Source organism: Ambystoma mexicanum, chromosome 8, assembly GCF_040938575.1.
Source record: "Ambystoma mexicanum isolate Mex_15411 chromosome 8, UKY_AmexF1_1, whole genome shotgun sequence".
NCBI lineage: Eukaryota > Metazoa > Chordata > Amphibia > Caudata > Ambystomatidae > Ambystoma > Ambystoma mexicanum.
Window position 1 is genome coordinate 692,153,593 of NC_090929.1, and position 25,753 is coordinate 692,179,345.

Below are 25,753 nucleotides of genomic sequence, written 5' to 3' on the forward strand. Positions count from 1 at the left end.
CTAAGAAGGACTATTACATAAAAAGAACAGAAGAATCAAAATACATCAGTAATTACGATACAATCATTGCCCTCCTATGGAATGCAAACATAGATATGCAGTACATTGCAGACAATTCTACTGCAGTTGCACGATATGTCACAGCCTACTTAACCAAAGCAGAGATAACAGAGCTTCAGGACCTCTGGGATGACATATCATCTGACAAAACACTATCACGGAAATTGTACAGTTTAGGCATAAAAATGCTCTCTCATAGACATTGTGGCTGCTATGGAGCTGCAGCCCGTTTAGCCGGTACTGCCTTGTATGGAAAATCTGACAATATAGTATGGCTAAGTCTTGGTCCTGCTAAATCTAGAAAAAGAGTTCTCAAATCACATGAGGACATAGAAACAATAGCCAAAAATAATCCCAACAGCCAAGACATTTTGAAAAACAATTTACTAGACACATACTACCCAAACAGGAGTACCACTTTGGAAACCATGTGTCTCTACCACATAGCCCGAAACTTCACATACAAAAATAATGTTAAACCAGATGAAAAGAAAGGTAGATACATAATTGTACATTGTGAAGGCAGCTTAGTGTAACTTACCAAATGCAGCTTATTTAATCATATCAAATTGCCATTAAAAACTCCTCAACATAAAGAACTGTATTACATGTCCCTGCTACAACTTTTTAAACCATGGAGAAATGAAGAAGAGTTACTGGATACATATGACTCCTATGAAGACGCTTTCAAGGCAAATGAAAGCACTATAACAGACATAAACTTTACACAGTACCAAACAATGTTGCACAATGAACAGCAACACAAAGAAGAACTCCAGGCCCAACTACAAGTGGACACTCCCGACAGTAGTCAACCTTCTGTAACAGGAAGCCAAGAACCACTTGGACAGCTACTAATAGCAAATGAGGCTGAATTAGCCATGATAGAAGTAGAAAACACCATGTGTCAATATGAACACATATTATTTATTTGTTTTGGTTTTACAAAAAAACCTTTACAAAACCACAGTAAAGTATATAACCAACCAATATATATGAATACATACAATGATGAAACAAGGAGAGATATTCCAAAAAGAAACCAGAGGGCTGCAAAGGGAGACAAATCCAGGCCTTCTTATGCTCATTTACTCAGAAGTGTCTTAATAACTTGAAAGTATGGAAAATGTTTCCAAAACTTTTACAATTGCAGCTGTGAGCATAATTTCTTGACCAGTGATCAGTCTGTCCCAAAAAAAAATAATGTCAAAGACTCTCTTCTTTGGTCACAAATCTCCCAAGTAGCAGCAATCTTGTTTCCCAGGTGCTTTCGCACTCCATTAACAAGTGTTTGAGAGATTGCTGGCTTGGTGAGTCACAATGTTTGCAGAGTTTTTTTGCTTTTTCCCCCCTGGTTTCTTCGGACCAAAATGTCCCCTGTATGAGCTATGTTCAATCTTTCAATCTTAGTCTGAGGAAATTATTTCTTATACTTTTTCCAGGGAAATTTTGAAGATAGCACGGAAGAGTGCCAAGCTTTCTATCCACCTTTAAAAAGAGATTTGGAGGATTGAGGTTCCTCACTCCATCAATCGTGGTGATCCATTCTCTTCTTTCTTATAGTTTATGACTTTCATGGGATTTAGAGTGAGGGTTTCTGATGTCAATTCAAGCCTACGCAAGATACCTCCTACTTTCCTCTCTAGACCGAGAAGTTACTTGAATTTTGCTTTTTTAAGATGTTCATTTACATCAAAGTAGAGAGTGGACTGGCTTGCTGTTATTATTTTGCGATATAGAGACAAAAGTTTCTAGTCCGCCCGACAACTCAAAGAAATCAATCCCAGTTTAAATCGCAAACTAGCAAGTGGGGTACACATTGGGAGATGTAAAGATTTTTTCCACAAGAGACCCTCAATTTTGTTCCAATCAAAGTTCCAAAGCAGTGGCTTCGCTTCCAGACCATATAGAAGGACTGGAACTGCTTTGCCTATATAATATTTAATGAGTGGGAGTAATGAAAATTTGCAGAATTTTCCATTCAATTTCTTCATCTGTGAAATGATTTTGGTGGCTTTGTCAAAAATAGCTGGAATCACTTTATTCAGGGCTGGAGAAGCTATAATTTCATAGCCCAGGTAAGTGAGTTCATCAATACGAGGGACAACTTTTCCATCCAAAGTCCAGTTTCTAGAGCCCAAGCTCTTTTTGGGGTGTTTAAATACCAGAATCTTGGACTTCAGAGGGTTGATTATAAGCCCATTTAGTGTGGCATATTCGCCTAGTTTAGACAAAAGCCACTGTAAACCAATCGCTGAGCTGTCCAACAGGACTAGATCGTCCGCATAAGCCAACCAATGTAATCTCCTCCCTTTAATCCTGGGACTGGCCAATGATGACGGGGCCAAGAAGTCTCCAAGGTCTGACAGGAATAGATTGAAAAATAGGGGAGCACCCAGACATCCCTGCCATACTCCTTTGAAAACCTTTATTACGTCTGATAGATGACCCAAATTGTCCAGCCTCAGTCTTATGGTGGTGTTCTTGTGGAACTCTATAAGCATTGCCAAGAGGGAAGCTGGAATCCCCCAACTATGGAGCTTCCGCCAAAGGAGGGATCTGTCCACTAGATTGAATGCTTTGGACAGATCAACCCAAGCCCCATAGATCGGGGTGCCCTCTTTCTCGTTAGTTCTTTCACTGAGTAGGTCCAGAATGAGCCCATTAAGGCTGGTAGAGAGCCCTTTTCTGAAAGTCGTTTGGTGCTGAGAGAGGATCTGCCTAGAGTCCACCCAGAGTGTGAGTTCTTTTAGCAACAGCCGCATGAATATTATACTGTCAATATCAAGGAGGGCGATTGGGCGATAGTTTGCCGGACTTAACCGATCGCCCCCCCTTGAAAAATGGAATGACTAGTGCGTTTTTCCATGATGGAGGAAAAATCCTGTTCTTTAGGATTTCCTGGAAGAGATGATTTAGCAGCTTTGCCCACAGTTTTGGGTGATTTTTTAACACCTAATAGGTAAGACCATTGGGGCCTGCCTCTTTCGATGTAGAGGAAGATGATATAAGTTCCTCAATGTCCTGTTCATTAAAAGTGAGGGACCAACTGGTGTTTGGCAAGATGAAGTCTCTGGACCCCGTTGGTTTAAAGTTTTTAGACAGATATGCCAACCATTGTTGCTCTGCGACCAGATTACATAAAGAGCTGTTATAGCCGGTCTCAAGTTGGCTCAACGCCGCCCAAAAATGTCGACAGTTATTTGCATTAAGTAAGTAGAGCATTCTCTCACCATTTCTTCCAATTTTGGTGTTTGCGGTTCTTTGACCAGTTTTTATAGGTTTGTTCTTGTTTACCTGTGACCTTTGCTTCGCTTGGAGGGTATATGGACAAAACAAAGTTCCCAAATGTCTCTGGGTAGAATTCGTCAGTCCAGGTTGAAGATGGAACTGCTTCAAGTAGTTTATTCAACTTTTTTCCCCCGTATTTATATTTTACGACTCTCAGATTGCCCTTGACACCTTCAAGTTCCTGAGAGTTTTTCTGATCGCGGGGCTTCTGTATGTCGGGGAACAAGAGTTCCAAACTTGCTTGGTCGCTACCCCCTCCCAGTTTAAGGTGAGGCTGGGACAAAAAACCGAGAGACCGGAAGAACCAGCAATGTAGTCTAGGGTGGACTGAAGGGACCCTTGACACCAAGTTGCTCCCACTTTTCCCACTCCCTTATTCTTTTCATGTATCATTTCAAGGTCCAAGGATGACAGAAAATCCCTCCATTGTTTGCCCTTTCGCAATGTGCTCATCTTTGGTTGCACAGACTTTCCACTTCCAGGGTTTATGTGATCTGTATTTAAATCCCCTGCTAATAAAATATAGGCTCCCTCATAGTCGGTCTTCACCGCCGTTAGAACGGAATCCAAGGTTTCTAGGAAATACTGGAGTTTTGACCTGGCAGGATTCCAGTAAATGTTGACAAGTACCATAATAAAACGAGGGACATCAATTTCCAGTTCTACTTTACAGGCTTGTATTCCCACATCGTTGTTGCATATTGGTATGATCTCTTTAATACTGGAATTTTTAAGTGCAATTAGCAGCCCTCCTGCCGGTCTCCCTTTTGGTTTTTGCATGGCCTGAAGGTTTAAGATTGTGAAGCCCTCTATCTCTATGGGATTGACGAGCCACGTTTCCTGGAGTAGCAAAATATCATTATGTCCTAAAAGATCCTCTTTTAATTTTTTCTTTTTCAAGAAACTAGGACCTCTCGCATTCCAGGAAACTATTCTTAAGCCCCCTTGTCTAAAGGCTATTTTCCTCTACCCGAGGTTTTAGAATGATTTGTGATATGATCTCTGGGAGTTTTGCTATAAGATTCCCATTTATGTTTGACCCAGTGCCCATAATCCTATCTAACTCTCTAACTAACTCTCTATCTAACTCTCTTGATGTCCCCGCAGATCCATCGCTGTTCACTGCATCCTCCATCCCCTTTCGTTTTGTACTAGAGGGATTCTCAAGGCTGCCTTCCTCCCCTGACTTATAGACCATCAGGCCCTCTCTGGCAAGTTCATTTTTGTTGTTAAATAAGGCCTGTTGGGCTTTTCTTGAGTTCAGTCCAAATTCCACAAATAACTGGTCAACTTTAGACGGGAATTTAACATACTCAATATCCTCCGTCAATAACACTGATCTACAAAGTGATTTGTTCTTATTTTGTTTAACAAGCCTAAGCCAAGCAGGGGTGGACTGGCCCATAGGGAACTCTGGAGATTTCCCGGTGGGCCTCTGCACCCTGAGCCTCTTTTGTGTGGTATTTCCAAATTTTCTCATAGGAAAAGCATTGGGCTTGCTGAAAATGTGTCATATGGGGCCACTTTGAACATTATTTCCAGGGCCTCTTTTGGTCACCAGTAATTATTTCCCGGGCCTCTTTTAGTTCCCAGTCCACCCCTGAAGCCAAGCCTTCGGAATTGTATAGTCGGCAGCATCGGGTTCCACTTTTTTTGTAGCTGTAATGGGGGAGATTTCATCTTGCCCCTCTCTTCCATCCCCCTGGGGAGCGGACACGAGGTTTCTAAATTTCCCTGAGCCATTCCAACAGTCATTCTCACTTGGAAATGGCATTAATGACACCTCCTCTTGAGTATAAGAGGGATGACAAGGCACGCTAATGGCTGTGGAGGGCACTGGTTTTGCAACTGGTTTCAAAAAGATAGGAGCCAATTTAACAGTGATGTTTGAGATCTCTTTTGAGGTCTCCAGACTGGCCTTATCTTTTTGTGCCTTTTGTATATTTTTTTTTAGGAATATTGTGGCGATCTTAATAATGACTTACCACAATTTTTGGCTTTGATCATTCAAAGCTGTTTTTGGGGGATTGCAGGATCTGTTTGCATACCGGTACTTGATGTTTGCACCTTGAGACCCTTGGGGCCTGTGTTATGATATGAAGGGGCCTTTTTTTTGCCTTTTTTCGCAGAGGCAGATTTAGTAGGAGTAGTTTGATTAGAGCTTGAACTCTGAGATGATTCGGAAGCTGAAAATACAGGTACACTGTTTTCTGGCAATTTCTCATCATATTCTTTGCAACTGGGTTTTTCTGATTTTTTGACTTTTTCTGAGCTTTTTTCAGCTGCGGATGTGGGGTAATAGACTAGCTGCAACCTTTTTTCCGTTTTTGTCGCTTTCTTCCTTTAAAGTTTTGAGAGGCCACTGGGTTCCAATTTGCTACACTGGAGGAAGGATCTTGAGAGATTTTAGCATTAACTTTCAATGGACTGTCAGTGATCTCTTCAACTTCATCAACGTCTACATTTGCCAATCTCCTGAATTCCTCCAAAATAGATTCTGATAGCGGAGTATCATCAAAGATTGATCTATCCTTAGAACTCTCTTCACTGATAGGCTGAGCATAAGTTTGGGGGTTTTGGATTTTAAACGGGAGATCTTTTAGGAGCTGCTGTGTAACAACATTTCCCTTGGAGCCCTCCTTCAGTAAACTGAGGATTTGAGCAATGTCTAACCCTTGTTTCACTCCCTCTATTTGTGTTTCTTTGAGGGTAGGGATCAGAATGGTGTTCATGATGTTGTTTAATACTACCATTGATGATTCGTTCTTGGACATCTCATTAGACAATTCCAACAATAATCCTGCTTGAGTTTGCACCTCTGATTTTAAAAACTCAAAGACTGAAACCAGAGAGTTTAGCACATAATTTAAGGCTGCCAATGTGCTTTCGCTAGCAGGTGCAGAGTCGTCTAAAGGAGTGACAATGGAACCTTCTTGATGGTCCTGATGTGTAAGCAATCTTGTCTCATTTTGCAGGTGTGCATCCAATGGCAATGGATTTTTCAGGGGTCATTGAATCAGTGGTATCCTTTCTTCACTCTCCTTTGCACATTCGAGGGGCTGCCATGTGGTATGAATTATGTCGGCTGGATCGTTTGTACTCTTATTTCTTTTTCTGGAAAAATGATCATTTATTCTACTGTGAATCTTCTTTGTCGTAATTGTATATTCCAACCCTCGCTTCCCTCCTTTCTGGATGAGGGAAGTAGGAGCAGTTTCCTCCATTATTTGTTGTCCATCCGTATGAATAAGAGCATGTATGGTAACAGGGGCTGGCTTGAATGGTATTGGAACAGGAGTATTCGGTGCAGTTGACCTTGATTCCTCCCCTCCACCCAAGTATGAGCCTTCCTGATCAGACATGTCTTCTAAGAACGGAGAACTACGGAGTCTCATTTACTAGCCCAATGGAGGAGTAATAGTAAAATAGTGAAATAAGCCAGGCTGAATGAGCTGGTACAAAGTAAACTGGCTAGGTTTAATGAGGGCTTTGAAACCAATTATGACCTCACTTAGACCTCAGACTCCTACTTCTATGTGGGGTCCTAACTTGTGAGTGTGATGGCCCACAATCCTATGATCATAAATAAACTTTGTATGTGCCCTATACAGAGGGCCACGTTTGTGCTGGAAACCATCAAGCAGCTTTCAACACTAGATGGTATGCCAAATAAAACGCTGCAAAGTTACCTTGAAGATGCGCTCCTCTAGCGCCAGACAGCCGCACAACAGTCAGCGCCCTTTACCCCATCGGGCTTAACGCCGCAAGGGTGGTTGGAGCTGCCCTTTATGATGAGGAAAAGTCACATGATCAGTCACGTGGTCGTGTGCAAGCTCTGCATCCTCCTGGAGGCAAGCACGTCTCAGCAAGAGCCCTTGGTGGCTCGCAGTGCTGGGAGACAAATACCAGATGGGCGAACGTTCGTTTGATAAAAACGCTTTCTCACTGTCTCTGCATCACACGCCGCTCGGGCGGTTGGAGCTGCCCTTTATGATGAGGAAAAGTCACGTGATCAGTCACGTGATCGCGTACAAGCTCTGCCTCCTCCTGGAGGCAAGCACGTCTCAGCAAGAGCCCTTGGTGGCTCGCAGTGCTGGGAGACAAATACCAGATGGGCGAACGTTCGTTTGATAAAAACGCTTTCTCACTGTCTCTGCATCACACGCCGCTTGGGCGGTTGGAGCTGCCCTTTATGATGAAGAAAAGTCACGTGATCAGTCATGTGGTCGCGTGCAAGCTCTGCCTCCTCCTGGAGGCAAGCACGTCTCAGCAAGAGCCCCTGGTGGCTCGCAGTACTGGGAGACAAATACCAGATGGGCGAACGTTCGATTGATAAAAACGCTTTCTCACTGTCTCTGCATCACACGCCGCTCGGGCGGTTGGAGCTGCCCTTTATGATGAGGAAAAGTCACGTGATCAGTCACGTGGTCGTGTTCAAGCTCCGCTCCTGGAGGCAAGCACGTCTCAGCAAGAGCCCTCGCAAATGTAGCAATAAATATTCTATTCCAATTGCCACCAATTATTGAGAACATTTACTTACACAGTACATACCAATTGTGTTTGAAAATGTTAGTCCTTCATAGAAATGCAACCAAAAATCCTGACAACACTTACAGTGTTCATGGAATAAGACAAGAATTGAACTACTGTGCTGAAATTGTCAAATTCACTATAAACTCACAAGAAGATCCACAAGAATTTCTAATGTACTTACTATAAATACTGGAAAACAAAAACATACCTATTAATGAAATCTTCCAGATTTCATACACGTGGAAACATACATGCACTCTCTGCAACCATGTGGCACAGGAACAAGTCCCTAATGAACGCTTTGTGTATGTATCCATACCTAACTGTGAATCCATTCCATTTCAGCAACTTGTACAAAATGCAAACCATGACAGATTATGTACTACCTGCAATTCAGATAATCACTCCACCTTACAAATACAGACACACAGTAAATACATAATAGTAATGCTTTTACATTACAATGCAGATGGTACCAACAACAACTGTAAACTGACTGGATTCACATATGGTCAAGCATCACTTGGTAAGAAAACCTTCACAACAATAGGTATAATCTACCACGCAGAAGCCACAGCCAATGCAGGTCACTAGACTGCATAAATAAAAAAGAATTGTGGATGGTTTTGATGTAATGATAGCACCATTACTCTAAAGCAGAGATTGCAGGCAAATCATGTAAATGCTGTATGAACATTAACAAAACTTCAACTCTAAATCTGTGCACAGTTAGAGTACGCCACCATGTATGTAATTGCCCCAAGATTCTGCAACAAGCAAACAGATAAATAAATACCACTAAAATGTAACAAGAAATACACAGTTAGAATATGCCAACAGGTATCTAACTGCCCCAAGATGCTGTAACAAGCAAACAAATAAATACCACTAAAATCAAGCAAGAAATATGCAGTTAGAATACGCCAACAGGTATCTAACTGCTCCAAAAAATCTATAACAACCCAACAGATAGATGAATAGCATAAAAGTAGAAATAAACAATTATAATATGCCAAAAGGTATCTAATTGCCCCACAAATCTACAACAAGCCAACAGATAGAAGATTAGCAAGAAACAAGAAATAAACAGTAAAGCAATGAAAGAAATATATTGTACCACAACATAAAAGTTTTTTTTTTAATCCAGCGTGGATTTTTTTTCCCCACAGACCCAATAATTTAGAAAACAAACACAAAAACTGAGCAAATTGCACAGTACACTGGTTTGAACTATAGTACTTGTAAAGTACTAAATATGAGGGTAAATATAATACAGAAATGTCTATTATGCAATGCAATAACTCATTATGAACTACCTACTCTAACATATGATCTTTTCTTTTATCACAGAGATCGAAAAAGTATGTCTGATCCAGTTACCCATGTCATGAAAAAACTGCATACAACCACAAAAAACTGAACCAGTAAGTATAAAATAAATAGACTCACAAACACTGCAGTTCTTGTTACAAACTCTACAATCTTAACTGCATACCCTAGCCAAAACTTCACATACAAATTCTCCAAATGAAACAGTACACAAACTTTTGGGTTGTGGATATTTGATTGGTGTTTGATTCTATGGCTGTCTTATGCTGCGGTGGTTGTGGCCAGGGCCTAGAGTCTTGGGTGCATGGCCTACGGCTTTCGACCATGCACCCAAGACTCTGGGCCATGGCCACAACCACTGCAGCATAACACACCTATACTACCAAACATTATAACTGTGGTATGTGGGCTGCTTATAGGGGATATTAATTACAATCAATCTTCTACTAACAACCCAAAACCAACACCATACTAAAGTAAATTAGCTAGTGGTGCATGTATTATGTCTGCGGACAGCCGCAAAGACCGCGGGCATGGCAAACATATCAGGGGCACCTGCCACCTAAACAAATACAGTATTTGACCCTTCTCTTACTCCCCAACGCTCCCCAAGCACTTCTGCACACCAACACACTCCCCAGAATTGCATTTTGCCTCTGTTCGCCGCCACACTGTTGGTGGATCCAAGATGGCGGGCGCATCGAAACAATGTGACGCACCTCACGTTTCACTACAGCCAATCGGCGGACATGTTGCGTGTCCATGGACATGACACAACCCGATCAGCCAATCGGTGTCCTGTCCGCGGAGTGAACAGGGAAGTGTGTCCCTGGAGCGGACATAGATATCACTAATTTGTTTGCCTTATGTTTTGGTAATTTAAAAAAAACTACTGGATGGATTTACACCAAATTAACGAAAGCACGCTTTCGGGACTAAGCCGCAGCTCCTGCTGCAAATTTGGTGGAAATCCGTCCAGCGGTTTGAGCTGTAGGCATGCGCAAAGTTTTTTCCCATTATGTCTAAGGAAAAAAAAAATGTTTGAACCCCCCCTATAAGTTTGCCCCCCCTGTACCAAACCTCACCAACATTTGTAAATCAAATCAGAGTGGTCCATATACTTTTTTTGCAAAGTTTGGTGAGGATCCATCCAGGGGGAGCGAAGTTATAAGCTGCCCGAAAAGTGCGCTTCCTATGGGATTAGCAACTTAACCATAACTACACAGCCACTACCCTGGGCTGTGTAATATATATATAAATTGGCGCTTGCCGCAATCTATTTACTATAAAGCTAGTCCCAAGATTACTTCATCTGCTTGCATTTTTTTTGCATCTGTATAAACTAGCTTAATATCTTTATCTTGTTCTATGGCATAAGCTTTTTCACCTCGATCCTAAAATGTCTTTCTTGATGGCTTATAGAATATCTGCATTCTCTGGTCTCTACATCTCTTCTACAGACGTCAGCTCGATTCTGTGTGACGTCACCATTCATCTTTGCCACTTATCTGCTGTGCTTCTTTGGGAATCTCATTTTAATGGCCATCATATTTTCTTGTATGCAGGTACGGTTATCTCAATGGGTACCTTGCTTACCAGATCTTCTTAGGTATTGGTACTTTCACTGGTACAGCACAGAGTCCATACTCTGCTCTTTGTTTGTTAAACTGCTCCGTGTGTGTCTCATACTCTGGTTTCCAACAGACAGGTAATATGGGCAGGGCGGTTGGAGTAGGGCTACTTGGCTCCTCCTCTACATATTAGGTTTAAGGCGTTATGCATTGTGCACCAGCACTACACAGGCGCAGAATTCCTCAGAGCCAAGTTAACTCACTATTGCCCCGGGCGCTGTCTGGCTCTGCCTCGGCTGGTCAGCTCTGTGTACCTTCTTTTTGGTGCGTGAGGATTGGCGTAGCAGCTGCTCAGCTCTGGAATTAGCTCCCGCTAGGTCACGGTGTGTGGTTCTCATTTATCGACTTCGGAAGAATGAAAGGCTGAGTTTGGCCCTGCAGGAATTTGAACCTGCATCAGCAGGCTCTGCACAGATGACAAAGCGAGCACTAATCTCACTGTGCTATCTGACCGACCTGTTTAGAAGTTTGGAGTTTCTAAACTTCAGTGGGGCAAAAGAAAAACACTCATACCCAAGCCGTAACCCCAGGGCCTTCTGCTCAGTCAGCACCTAGTTTTGGATAACTTGATTATTACGCAGGGGGCCTCCAGCACTAGGTGCTCTCAGTCACTCTCTCCTTGACAATTAAAATCTCCAAGGTACGTCCCCTGTGCGGTCTTTCTCCTGTCACTGGCAGTTGTTCATGTCCTGGTGTGAACAGATTTGCCTCCTTTTACACTTTGAATTTCTTGCGCTCATGCAATTTTACCTTCGGGTGCTTTGTTCTCTGGACTTTCCGGGGCCCAAAGGGGGAGGGTAGCTGTCAAAAACTTGACTGTATCTCCTGGGGGCTGCATAGTTTCTACAGCCCTTACCCAGGGTTGAATCCCTCTCATCCCCAGAGTTCATCCCCTGGTGTGCTGTGCTTCCAAGTCTTTCACTCCTTACTTAGACCTTCTCCCAAAGGTGGCTTTCCAACTCTTCCCTGTAGACCATCTTTCTGGTTGCCTTCTCTTGGTCTGACAGATAGGGGAGTGGGGTGCTCTCCTCCACTTGCCTAATTGCAAAATCGTCTCTTTCAGTCTCTATTTCTCTGCAGGTGACCCTTCCAACTGGACCAAGGAGGTCTACCTTTCTTCCTTTTTCCAAGAGGTATGTGAGGAATTTCTATCCGGCAACAGTGTAGATACCCTTTTTTTTTATTTGTATTAATAAAACGATGCAGGTAATACCGTCTCAGAAAGGGTGATTTGCTAACCAAACCCCCTTTTCAGTAAACTCTATACCAAATTCATTGCATCACCCGTGCACTGCTGAATAGTCCACTGATCTGGAGCTCCTGACCTCCAGTGGCACAAAGCAGGTTCAGAGGTCACAGGCACTCTCTTTGACTTCTGCCGTAACAGCCAAGTCACTGCAGTGTGAAGGTTGCATATAGGTTTACTCCTCCCAAATTCCATATGATTATGATAAACTCCTTGCGTGGTGACAGGGTAATCTGAAAATATAAGCATACCTGTATGGTATGCTGATGGAGGGTTTACATAATTATTAAGAGCCACATCTGAATTGTATCATACACATGTCAACACTGTAGGCCCATGTCAGCTGTGGGAGGGATGTGTATATTCTAGTCAGACAGCTTTTGCCTGTCGGCCAATAGGGCAAGAGACTTGAAGACTGTAGAGGAGCAGACGTATACATCCGCAGGAGATCCTACCCCCCTACCTCGCCTGTATTTGAGCCATGAGACCATGGTGTGTTTAACCTAAGCTACTCTACCAGTAATACAGTGAGCATATGGGAGAAGTTATCCATTAAGACGACCATATCGAAAGTACCCTCGAGTTGATGACAGCCTACAGGAGGAAATCCCTGAAGGAATATGAGAAAGAGCTAAGAAGATGAATTCATTACGTTATGAGAAAATGTGCACGAAGTCCCGAGAAACTGAATGAAGATGATGTATAGATCCTAAAGGAGAAAGAACGAAGTAAAGAATTAAGTGAACTCTCAAGTGTAAAAGAAGAAGAATACACAATAAAAAGTTCTGCATAAATCAGAAGCATGAAGAATGTACAGATGCTGAAACGCAAGATAGATCAAGTTATCGTGCAGGCTAGCTATGGAATGCAGGTGAAGTCACCATTGTATAAAAACTGGACATTGGTATCATGAAATAGTAAGCCAAGGAATAATTAAGAATGAATGAGAAGCTGTGTCGCAGTAGAATGGCTAGTGGAGCTGCGTGGCGTGGCTGTCTGGCCTGAAGTCAAGAACTGAGAAGTCAAGGTGAACTATCTACTCTGAATGAGTGTGTGGAGGATGAATCTGCTCACGTTAAGGTGCAAGAAAGAACACAAAGGATGACACATTTTTTTAAACTTTTATTTATTGGCAGGAGGTTAAGACAAGTACAGTACAGCGGAAGCAGAGACAATCAACATTGTACAACGTGCAAAGGCAGTTCACCAAGTCCATTACAGACCACGCCTGGTAGGGGGGATAACCGACATAGGGCCTCATTACACGTTGTCTGGTAAAGGAATGCCGTTACCGTTAAAGAATTACCGGTACCGGTATTTCCCCAAGCCAATCACGACCCTGTCCCACTGCTATTAGCAGACCCGGTAAGTACGGTGCCACTAATAACGGCAAGGCCGTGGGCGCGCGACACCCATACCGAAAATAGCGCCATGGCGCTAATATCATGCCATCACAAGCCATGCGGACATGGCATTAGCGGCATGGAAAAGACCCCAAACTCCCTTACCGGCATGGCGCAAATAAGGGCATCTAAAAGCACCCGTTAAGAGACCTGAGCAGTGTTCCCATCTGTCACAGATGGACACAATCAGCACAGGTGGAGGCAATGGAGACACGCAGCACAAAAGAGCACACCACACCCCTTCCCACACCAAGATGGTCCCAATACCACCAACATGACATGGGCTTCAGTACATGATTGCAGTGCAGCACCAACAACAGGCCGCACCAGAGGTGACCCGTAACAGGTACCCATTTCTCACACCATACAGGCAATGCCAGCTATCCACTGAAGAGGTGGCTCCTAACCCCTGTACGGAACCCACAGAACCAGCAGGAAGAGGACTACAATATTGCACATACCCGTACCCGCGTCGTGATAGAGCCGTCATTCGGCCTTCCAATGACAGTGCGCTGGTGCCTAAGCGGCCTGGGTGAGGCTCTCCTGCACGGCCGTGACAAAGTGGCAAAGACAACCATGGCATATGTAGAGCATCACAAAATGTGCATCTTTTGGAATGTGCCTATGCCACTTGACATTGACATGCAACCACCAGATGAGGATGATGTGGATGGGCCTGAGTATGGGTGAAATGCTCCGGCAGGACATGCAAGAGGCGATGTCAAGGAGGCACACGATGTGCGTCCACATCTGAATCAGGAATTCCATCAGGTACAAAGGTGAAATTACATGGATGCAGATGGGTATTGTTGCCCTGGTGCATGTTATGAGTCCCACAAAGGACCCTATCCACAATAAATGACACATACACAATGATGGAGACGACGCCTGGTTTTCAAATTCAGAACAGTATATTGTGAACATAATGTGATATAAATGTGCATGACCCCAACTTTCCAAATGCCCCTTCCACCCTCCCCCCACAACACCCCCAAGAACACCCTCTCCCCCCTCCCCCACAACACCCCCAAGAACACCCTCTCCCCCCACCCCCCACAACACCCCCAAGAACACCCTCTCCCCCCTCCCCCCACAACACCCCCATGTGAGCCTTATAGTGTCTATGTGTGCTGCTCAACATGTGCCACCTAGTCCTCGCTGGACCTAAGCCACAGGGCCTCCTCCACCATTGGGTGGTTGTGACGTGGGCGCCTCAGGATGCGCAGAGAGCGGAGCAGGGGGCTTGTCTAAAGGGAACCCGAGGAGGAGGAGGTGCCCGGTTGATCCCGTGTTGGTGGTTGGTATTGCCGCTCCATGATGTCCCCAATACGGTTAATGGCCTGGCGGAGTTGGCCCATTTCCTGGCAGATCCTGTCAGTGCAGGCCTCAATGGCCTCCCTTGTTTGGCTTGCATATTTGCTGAGGTCATCCCTCAGACGGCCTGTCTCGGCCACATGCTGGACGACCATCGCAGTAATGTCTGCCTGCCTCCGGCTGATGGTTGCAAGGTCAGGTAGGGTGGCGTGTGATGTTGGGCTGGCTGCTGCGTCCTGGTCCGTTCCCCCGGCGTCAGGTGAGGACACCTGAGGGCTCCATGCCCCTTCAACGGTGTGGGTGTCATGTGCTCCATGGTTACCTGATCTGGACGTTGCCCTTGGACTTTATGCAATGGAATGTGTCGGGCTGGGGGAATGGCATTGTTCCAGAATGTCAATTGCGTCCTCCTCGTCATTGAGCAGTGCGGTGGCTGCTGCCTCACCTGTAGAACTGGTGGCAGTGGAGTGCGTGTCCTCCGTGTGCATTTCACCTATTGTGGGCCACACTGGCGTGAGTTCAGCAATGACAGCAGCCGTGCCCTCAGGCTGTGTGGAAGTGGTGCTCCTGCTACCTTTGGGCCTCTGCTGATGTAGACTCCTCCCAGTTCCCCTAGAGCTGGTGGCGGTGTCACCTTTCTCACTCATCCTGGCCTTTTTGGCTGCTGGGGGGGTACGTGTTGCAGTGCATGTGCCTTCAGTGTCTGTCGGTGATCCTGTTGAGGACAAAAATAGGGTATATCAACGTTCATGGTTCTAGGTGCCTTATGCAGAATGTTCACGTCATGCTGCTCTATGCATTGGGGCCTCTTTATTATTGATTCTAGTAATGGGGATGTCGGGTTGGTCATGCATGGATGGGTCTCTGTTGCACGTGCATATGGTGATGCATTCATGTATGTGTGTGGCAGGATCAATGGCCTGGTCATGGACACATATTTGGGGGATCCCTCACCCTTCACTGTGCATTGTTTGATGTATACACTCACCTCCGTCAGATGAGATGGCCACACCATGCTCCATATCTCCGACTCCCTCTATGGATTCGAGTCCAATTGTGGAGGCACATGTCTCCTCCCACTCCTTCAGCTTCAACGGGGAATCTGCGCCACCTCCTGTGGCCATTGCCAGGTTACGGTTGGCCGTTAGTATATTCCGCACACGGACCCGGAGGTCGTCCCACCTCTTGCGGCAGTCCTTGATACTGTGGGTGGTAGTGCCCACCGCAATGACTTTGCGGGCAACTTCGGCCCAGATGGCCTTTTTCTCATTGATGGCCTCCCGCCGCATATCATTGACGAAAACAACTTCAGCATTAGCTACAAGTGTCCCGGTCAACATGACCTCATTTGAGAATTTTTCTTTCCGCTGACGGTCAGAAGATTTTATTAGCGCCTTCGGCATCTTTGGGCTTTCCTGGATGGATTCTTGTCGGAGTTCTCCGGAAAGAGGTCCTGGATGCAGAGGATGGCAATGGATTGTGTTTTTAAAGATGGCCGCCGTGCTCTTTCCCGTTCCTGTGCGATGATGCTATTTTCGGTTCCGCTTTTTTATGGTGACCGCTAATGGCGGTGACTGCTAATAGCGGGGACCGCTATTTGCATGTAGCGTGGGGGCGGAGGTGCTATCAGCACTTTGGTCGAGGCCGGTAAGGGGCATTTTGGGGACTTTTGCGGCATGGCGGTACGGACTTTTACGGCATGGCGCTATGCTCGTGTCCACGAACTCGTAATGGGACGCTATTAGCGGCCTCTTGTGAGGGCGGTTACGCTAATAGCGCCATGCCGTTAAATTCCGATTTTTACCGGACAACGTGTAATGAGGCCCATACACAAGTGAGAGAGACATTTACTTAGGAGGAGATGGTGGGGAGGTAGATCTCCATTCTACCTCATCTCTGTTGTTCAAGTAAGTGCAGAATTTCGCCCACACGTTCCTGGGGCGCGATGATGATGGCAGGGTAGCAATATACCTCTGAACCCAGGTAAGTGCTTTCAACCACATTTGTGAGGTAGGGGGATGGCGATGCTTCCAGCACTGCAGTATACATCTTTTCGCTACAATAGTACTTACATTCAGAAATTTCGACATTTTTCGTTCACACTCCCCCGCCTAGATTCCAAACAGTAAGGCCAAAGGGTCCGGGTCTACTGGGGCCCCAATTATTTCAGACAGCGCATTCGTCACCTCCACCCAAAACGCCTTAATCGCAGCACAAGACCAGAACATGTGCAGATGATCTACCTCCTCCGATCTACATTTCGGGCATATGTGATCCGGGGTGCAAGTGAATTTCGCCACTCTATATGGCATGTAATAGAGTCTGTTTAGGAGTTTGTATTGTATGCAACAGAATCTGGTGTTGAGGGACACCTTGCGGGTATGTGCGCACATCCTACTCCATAGCTCCTCTGTCATTTCCGTTTCCAGTTCCCTAGCCCATGCTTCCTGTGGGTTGGGGATGTGTCTGCCTCTTTCGCCAGCTGCATTTTGTATAAGGAGGATATTATACCCTTACTGCCTGCAGAATTTGCAATATATTGAATTTCAGGTGAGTCTGGGGGTTCATCTGGGTACGAAGGCCACCGTGCCCGTACCGCTGCTTTAAGCCTGTAATATTGTAGTAACTCTAGCGCAGAGTTAGAGTGGCCAGGCTGCCAATTTTGAGGGGAGATAAATGTGCCCTCCGGGAACAGGTCAGTTAGTGCCCGATACCCCAAAGCTTCCCAGTGCCGCAACAGGTGTTGATCGTGTGTGGGGGGGAGACCGGGAAACCGCCATATGGGAAGTCACTTGTAATATGGGCAGTGCCCTTGCGCGGTCTGCAGAATGTTCTTCCATGCGTTGATCGTGCTGGCCACTGGGTCTGCGGGGGCGTCTGTTCGGTAAGTATGATGCAGTAATAAGGTCATGATGTCGGTCCCCCCAGCGAGTTTCTCTAGTTTTACATGCGGGCCGGCTCGAATGTTCATACCAATGGGAGGCATGCTGAGCCTGTGCAGCGTTCCAGTGCAATAGGAGGTCCGGGGCCGCGAAACACCCTCTTTCATAGGGCAGGGTCATCTGTTGCCACTTCTTGTGGACCGCCCCAGAGTGCCAAAGGAATTGGCCACACCCTGGATGGAGCCGCCCGAAGAATTACTTCCCAGGCCAAACAGGTACATTTGCAAAGACATATAGGAGCTTGGGGACCAGCACCATTTTTATTAAGGAGAGCCTACCCGCAAGAGATAATGGGAGAGCACGCCATTTAAGTATCTTGGACTCCATAAGTTGTGCCACCGATTCATAATTGTCCGCCAATAAGGAAGCCCTGGACAGTGACACTTGCACCCCAAGGTACCTTATGCCACCCGGGGACCAGCGTAGGGGTTACTTGCATGTCGGCTGAGGAGTGGATGTGGTGAGAGGGAAAATTTCTGACTTAGAGTAGTTGATGGAGAAACCGGAGTATGTGCCAATTTTAGTTATATCACGGATAATAGGGTCTAGAAATGTAGAGGGGTTTCTGACGTACAAAAGCACGTCATCTGCGTATAGTGAAATAATTTCCGGTGCATCCTGTAACCGAATACCCTTGTTGGAGTGTCGTTGCCTTATATGATCCACCATAGGTTCAATGGCCAGCGCAAAAAGGATAGGTGTGAAGGGGCACCCCTGACGGGTACCCCTATGTAGCTCGAGCGGAGGGGAGGGGATCGAATTGACCAACACCCTAGCCAAAGGTCCTGTGTATAATAGTTTTATATAGGACATCATATTTGGTCCCACTCCCATTTTCCCCAGTACCGCCCACAAGTACTGCCAAGACACCATATAAAATGCTTTTTGGGCATCCAGAGTCACTGCCACTGCGTCTGCACTCGGGTCTATCCTGGACAATACATTAAATAATCTACAGATATTCAGTGCCGTTGACCGCCCGGGGACGAATCCGCTCTGATCAGCATGTACCATATAGGGCATAAAAGGGAGAAACCTGTTGGCGATTACCTTGGCGAAGATTTTCGTGTCCGTGTTGATAAGGGACAGGGGCCTGTAGGACCCGCATTCGTCCAGGGGTTTCCCTGGTTTGGGAAGAACCGTTATGACTGCCTCCCTCCAGGATGGGGGGAGAGTGTGCAGGCGGAGCGACTCCGTCCACAGCCTGTGCAATACAGGTGCTAATATGGCGACATGTTCTTGGTAGAACTCGGATGTGAGCCCATCGGGGCCCGGCGCTTTGTTCTTAGGGAGGTCGGAAATGACTTGAACTATCTCGTTTAAGGTGAACGGGGCTTCGAGGCAATCCCTGGTGTTTGGGGAGATAAGGGTCATAGGAATATTCTCCAGCAAGTCATCCAGGTCTTGGGGGGTGTGTTCGGGCTGGGTCCATACAGTGCGGCGTAGAAACAGGTGAATGTGTCAAGAATGGCCTGATCTTCCCAATGTCTTACACCCCGTTCATCAATTATACTGTCAATTCTGGTCCTGCCTCCCTCTATCCGCACCAGCCTGGCCAGGGTTCTGCCCGGCCTGTCGCCCTCTCCATATTTACGGGCCGCTATAGGACGAGCAAAATATCGCACCTCGTTCAGAGCGAGTGACTCAAAGTGTTCAAGTTCTTTTCTAATCTTAGCTAGGACCACAGGAGTGGGAGTGGAGGCGTATTCCCGTTCTAGGGTTTTAAGGGTGGTTTCAGAGACATTTAGGGCCTGTTTTATGGACCTGAGGACCCCTGTTTCCCCGGAGATACACATGCCCCTGATATACACTTTAAACGCCTCCCACCGAACCCCTTCAGGTGTATCAGCCGTGCTGTTAGTGTCAAAAAATGCGTTGATATCAGCCAGGATCTCGGCCTTGAAGACTATGTCAGACAGGGCTTCCATCTTGAAGCGCCAGGGGGGTGCGGGTCAACAGCATGCTACCCAGTCGGATCTGCATCAGTACTGGGGAGTGATCAGAAAGCGTGCGTGGAAGGATCTCGCCTCCAAGACTCTGCCCATGCGGTCACCCGACAGGAGAAACAAGTCTATTCTTGAGGAGCTGTCGTGGACCGTGGAATAGAATGTGTAGTCCCTGCCTTGGGGATGGAGTGTTCTCCAGACGTCATGTAAATTGATAGAGGTCATGTGTGTGCGCAAACGATTGGCAGCTTAGGAAGGAACCCTACGTGTAGTGGTTGTTCTGTCTAGAGCCGTATCGAGTATGAGATTCATGTCTCCCCCCAAATGATGGGTATTCCCACGTATCTCGTAAGGATATCGGTCACTGTGTCTATGAATTCGGGGGAGTCTGTGTTCGGCACATAAGAATTCGCAAGCGCGCATTCTTCATTAGCAAGGGTGCAGTGAAGGATCACATATCTCCCTTCCGCGTCAATATGGGATGTGTGGAGCGTAAAGTGTATCGATTTATGTATGAGTGTGAGGACCCCCCTGGCTTGAGTGGAGTACTGGCTATAATACCTATTAGGGCCCCAGGTGTGTGTGCGATGCTGGAGGCCAAGAACTTCAAAGCATGTGTCTTCTGCAATAAAAGCACCTTGACTCCATGCCTCTGTGCGTACGCCGTGATCTTCCGGGATTTTGTGAAGTTCGTTAGCCCCCGTATGTTCCATGTCATTATTTTATTCGACATGTTGCACCTTATAGAACATCCCTGGCGTAGAGACTGTCTCCCATTGCCCAAATATGCACTAAAGCGGCGTCAGAGTGCCCAACTGTAAAACCAGTCGCAACCAGCCTGCCATTTTGCATATAACACCCCACAACTCTACCACCCCCCACCCTCACCGCAATGCAGAACCTAGCAGTGTAAAGGTACCCTCCCTTAAAACCCCCAGCTGCTTGCCAACCCCAACCTGGCAACACCTGAAATACAGCCCAACAGGCGTTCAAACACAAACATCTCGCACAGGGGGCAATTGCAGTCGCAACGGGGGCTGCGCTGCCATCCGGCCCACATATCTGGATGCAGTATACAAGTGATACATCATCAGACGTGTGGATCAGCTGAGAACATAGGTTACAAAGTAAGGATACATCTGTTCCAGAGTAGCAAAATCATGACTTGAACTACCTTAGCCGGAATACAATAGTGACACTCATTCCGTGCAGTAAGGGCCCAGTGCATGGGATTATGGTCAAGTGATCACCGGTTACCTCCCCTTGGAGGAGTTGTGTGCTTACTATGATGACGGTGGGCGAGACTAGGCCTCTGTGGGACCACAATGGGAAGGCCCGAGCTCAAAGGGGAGGTAAAAGAGAAACCACCATGACTTCTGGGCCCTCTCTGGGAGCACTTGAGATCTGAGATCAGTCATCATCCATTCGCTCCACCGGGGGAGCCGCCAGAGGGATCTGCGCTTCAATGAACTTAACTGCCTCGTCCGGGACTGTGAAAAAGTAGAGTTTGTTGCGATAGGTGAATTTCAGGCGGGCAGGATACAGCATCGCATACTCAATGTTCCGTTCTCTCAACATTTTCTTCACCCCTCCAAATTGTTTCCTCTCAGCCTGAACGCCCACCGAGAAATCCGGGAATATCCTGATGATCTGAGAGTCAAAGGATGACAAATTTTATTTGTTTACAGCATTTAAAAGCCGCAGCATGAACAGAATCCTGGTCTCCTGTCACGTGAGTCGAGGCTGAAAATAGGGCTTGAACTTGGAGTTCCAGACGCGATAGTGAGTGCCCTCAATCCCGTGCATTCCCAGGATGAGCATGCTCTGCAAGGCCAAGTACAAAGACAATTTCATGACAGAAGGCATGGGTGATGAGAGATGCTGGGCTAATTTGGTGGTGAGGTAGCTTAATGTCCTATCTCCCTGAACCTGGGTCTTGGTTAACATGCTTCTAAATGAACGGAATGTTCCAGATATGGCTGAAGCGTGTCAACCAATTATATTAGTCTGTATAATGAAGGACCTTATAGCTTGAAAGACCAATGGAACACTGTGTATCTGATTTGTCTTAAAATGACACGTATGAAGAAGTAGGCATACGTTGCCCACCTGATAAAGGACAGCCAATAACACTCCTAGCTCCTATATGATTGTATATCTAGATGTTTCCCTTAAACCCATCCTGACCCTTGATAGGTTTTTACTATTGGCATGTAGTATGATGTCACTCTGATGCATCATGAAGTATAAGAATTGTATTTTTTGTGGAAATCATTGAGAAACTGAGCGTACGTCCATTGATGTTTGTTGTAACCTCCCTGTTTTAGATAATTGTTAATAAAACAGTAAGTTGCCATCTTCTTGAATTTGTCTGGTCATTTGGACTCAGAATTATTCTGGTGTAATCCCATCCAGCTATTAATGCACATTGAAGGGGCCATACGCTCAAGACTATGCCTCTCTTTTGATCCTTTATGAGGCTGGGTAACATCTATTTCCAGCAGGAGCTGTCTTCTGCAACAGGAGTCAAAGGACATACCCTACACAAAAGGACTATCCTCACACCATGGCCCTGTTGCATGCCAAAGGGCCTTTGATACTTTGGGCTTGAGAAGGAGGGGGTTAGTGTGGTTACAGGGAGATACAGACAGTTGGAGAAGGGTTTCAATATCCTGCTTCTCTCTGGACCTCTTCTTCCTTCCTGTCCCCTACACGTCCGTTAAATCCCTTTGGGTATGATGCAAGAAGGCAAAGACCACTTATCCCAAGGAGAGTGATTGGACCCCTTAAAGAAGGCTTGGTTCTTTCCACTGACTTTCAGATTTTGACTGTAAAAGTGGTGGTCCTTTTGATACATTCTGTGATACATTTTCGGAATCATTAATGGACTGCAAGAAGAATTTATTTGGACCTCTTTCAAGTTGACATTTCCAGAGTCCTCTGCCAATGAGGTGGAGTTTGAGTGTTCCATGGCAAAGGCAAGCTCTGCTCCCTATCCACTCCCAGGGCACTTGAGGGGTGAACTGCTGCTTGAGCAAGACCTGCCTCTCGGGCCATCTACATTGTTATCCAGGACCTCCTCAGAGCTGGAGGTCTACTGCAGATATCTGCCAGCCTTCCAAGGGTTAGGAGAAAGAGACAAGGACTCATCTTGTCACTGGGGCCCTGGCTTCAGACTCACAACTGGAGAATCCAAGCAGCTATTCTCCTGCCTTTTGACCATGTTCAAAAGCATTCATAGCAAGGGAATTGGGGATACTGCTTTTGGCACTTCTTCAACTCTTCATACCAGTGTTGCTGTGGCCTCGAACCAGTTCTATGCTGCTCTGCGCAAGCTGAGTGTGTTGTTGCATCAGCTCAAAGCAGAAGCTTACTGCTGAGAAAGAATTTGAACCGCTAAATCTTGACCAAGCACCTCAAGCCACCAGCACCTTCGTCTTTGATCTGTGATTCAAGATTGAACCAACCCTGCTGGCCCCATCGACCCACTTCATTAGAAGGCTGCATTGAACCATAACAAGCTGCACTTCGAACCTGACTGTACACCTGCACCCCATCTTGATCACTGTGACTCCCCGCATCCGAACTTGATACCAACCGCTCACACAATGATAAGGAGCTTGGTTTGATGTCTTTGAAACACCAAGAACTGATTATGCTGTTGGAAGGCCCCTGCTCTCCTGGTCCATTTGTTGGGACCTTAGAGACAGTTAAACATCCCCTTTTTGCACCTTTTCCATCAGGAAGCCCATCCCTGTGAACATTGTGGTGATTTACTGTGCATTTCCTCCCTGCTAAGTATCCAGAAATCCTGCAGCTTTACATTCTGCATTTCCTGCCTTCCTTTACAGGGGTGAGATTTTGTTAGTGTTTCTAGTACAGATTTGATTGCATATTGGTGTGTTTAATTAAAGCATATATATTTTGTTAGAACCTTGATTGGAAATTCCTTTATTTTGGACTGTTGTACTATTGCCGTTTGGGTTGCTACTATTTCACATTTCCAACCCTCTTGAAAATATAGCCTGCCCTTAGGCCACATCAACACAAAGGCGACAGAGTGATCTCTGTTAACTGTGCATATTTGCCCTTTATGATTGGGATCACTCTTTTTTATTTTTGTTTAGTAATTTTTTATTAAGTGTTTATAATGAACAAACACTGAATGTAGTAGTCAGCAATTAACATCAATTATAAGAATTGCCAGTCAAATAACCAAGATAAATTTGTAAATTGAGCTAAATATTAGAAGGCAACAAAGTAGTGTATCAAGGTTACAATAAGTGCAAGAAAGAAAACTAATTGATGAAGCCTTTAAACATTAATTTGCAAAGCTATAAGCTCAGACTTAATTGAAGCAATAGATCAGAGATATAAACTTAAACGGACTACAGGACCACAAAAGAAGATTAAACAGACAGGACAATACAAGACACAAGAGGAAAGGGAAAAACAAACGAAACTGAAACTGAAGTAACAAAGTGAAAAGGGTCAGTTGAGGAAACATTGAGATATTCGATCAATGATTCCACTTTTGATTATGAATTGTGATCACTCTTATTTAGTAGTAGTGCATGATATGATAGGTTATTTATAACGCGCTTAACATCCAGTGGTTTCTAAGCGTAGACCTGGGGATTGAACCTGTGTTTCTCTGTGTCGCCTTGCTGCCAAGGTGAGCACGTTGCCGTTGACCTATCCTCCCAGGACGCATGGGCTGAGTAGGTGGTTTAGTCACAACTCATCCTTTGTACTCCTGTCGGGCAGAAGTCATTTTGTCACAAGGTTGCCCTTCTGGTTCTCCCGGCTGACCTACCCCCACGAGGGTCGTAGGTGCTATCTTTCTGGAAATCCTCTCGTGCCTGCAAGGGATCTCTGCTCTCAATCCCTAATAGTCTGCCTTGTTTGCAGGAGTACCCGTAAGGGTCTCAATGCCTCTACTGTCTCATTGAGTTAAGATCTCACAGTGACCATCGCCCTAACTTACTCTATTGAAGGTTATGTGCCCCCGTGTTCTTCCTGGGCAGATTAGCTCAGAGGTGTACCCACTTCTTGGACAGTAACTAAGGGGTTTCTCTATGGGACATCTGAAGGGAGGCTGCTTGGGTCTCTTGGAGCATGTTCTCCCATCCTAACAGGATACCCTACCGGTCCTAGATGAACAAGGATTTTGCTTTTGTGGTCATTCGATTCTATGGAGGGGGGGGGGCTCTCCTGAGATGACCGAGTTAATGGGGATCAATGGAGTTCACAGCTGATGCATTATTTATAATCCTCGGGTCGATCTGGGAGCTTTCGTATACTTCATGAGTATGGACTCGAATGAGTAAGAGTGGAAGTGGGGGTTCATATGACTTTCATGCCCCAGCGGGTAGGGCGAGAAGATGGACATGGCCGGCAATGGTCCACCAGCCTAAGCCATGGTAGGCCCAAGCGAAGCGAGGGTCTCGGCGAGGGTTTTCAGCTGTTACTGCCCATGCCCGCCCCCCTTCATCTCCCGCCGGGGCGTGAGAGCAATTCACACCCTGGGGTTCATGTCGGGTGCAAATGGCTTTTTGTTTTTCTCTCCAGGGATTGGCTGCCATAAGCGACACAAATATCTGAAGGTAAAAAAAAAAAATTTTAAAACTGCTGGCCGCCGCCATAGGGAAAAGGGGCTAAGTTCCTTTTCCATTTCTGTGGCTGCCAGAGCAGGAGATGCGCCGGTCCTGCAGGTAAGTGGAGAGAGAGAGAGAGAGGGAGTCGGTGGGGAAGAGGTTTGGGTCAGTTTGGGAGGTGGGGAGTGCAGAGGCAACAGGGAGAGGTTGCCTGTTGTCTCCCCACACAAAAAAAAAAAATGGCTTCTCCCGGGGAAGGGCCTTGGGTGCTGGTGCTGTTTTTCACATGCCGGTCGACAATATGATTACCAATGTGCCAGCAGGCACGCGTGGCGCTGATTCGATCATATTATCCATATCAAGCGGGTGCATTAAACTGATTCAGATGAACGGGTCTAAAAAAAAGACATCAACGTTGACGATGAGGAATAAGGTTTCCGAGAAAAAAAGGAGAGTTGATT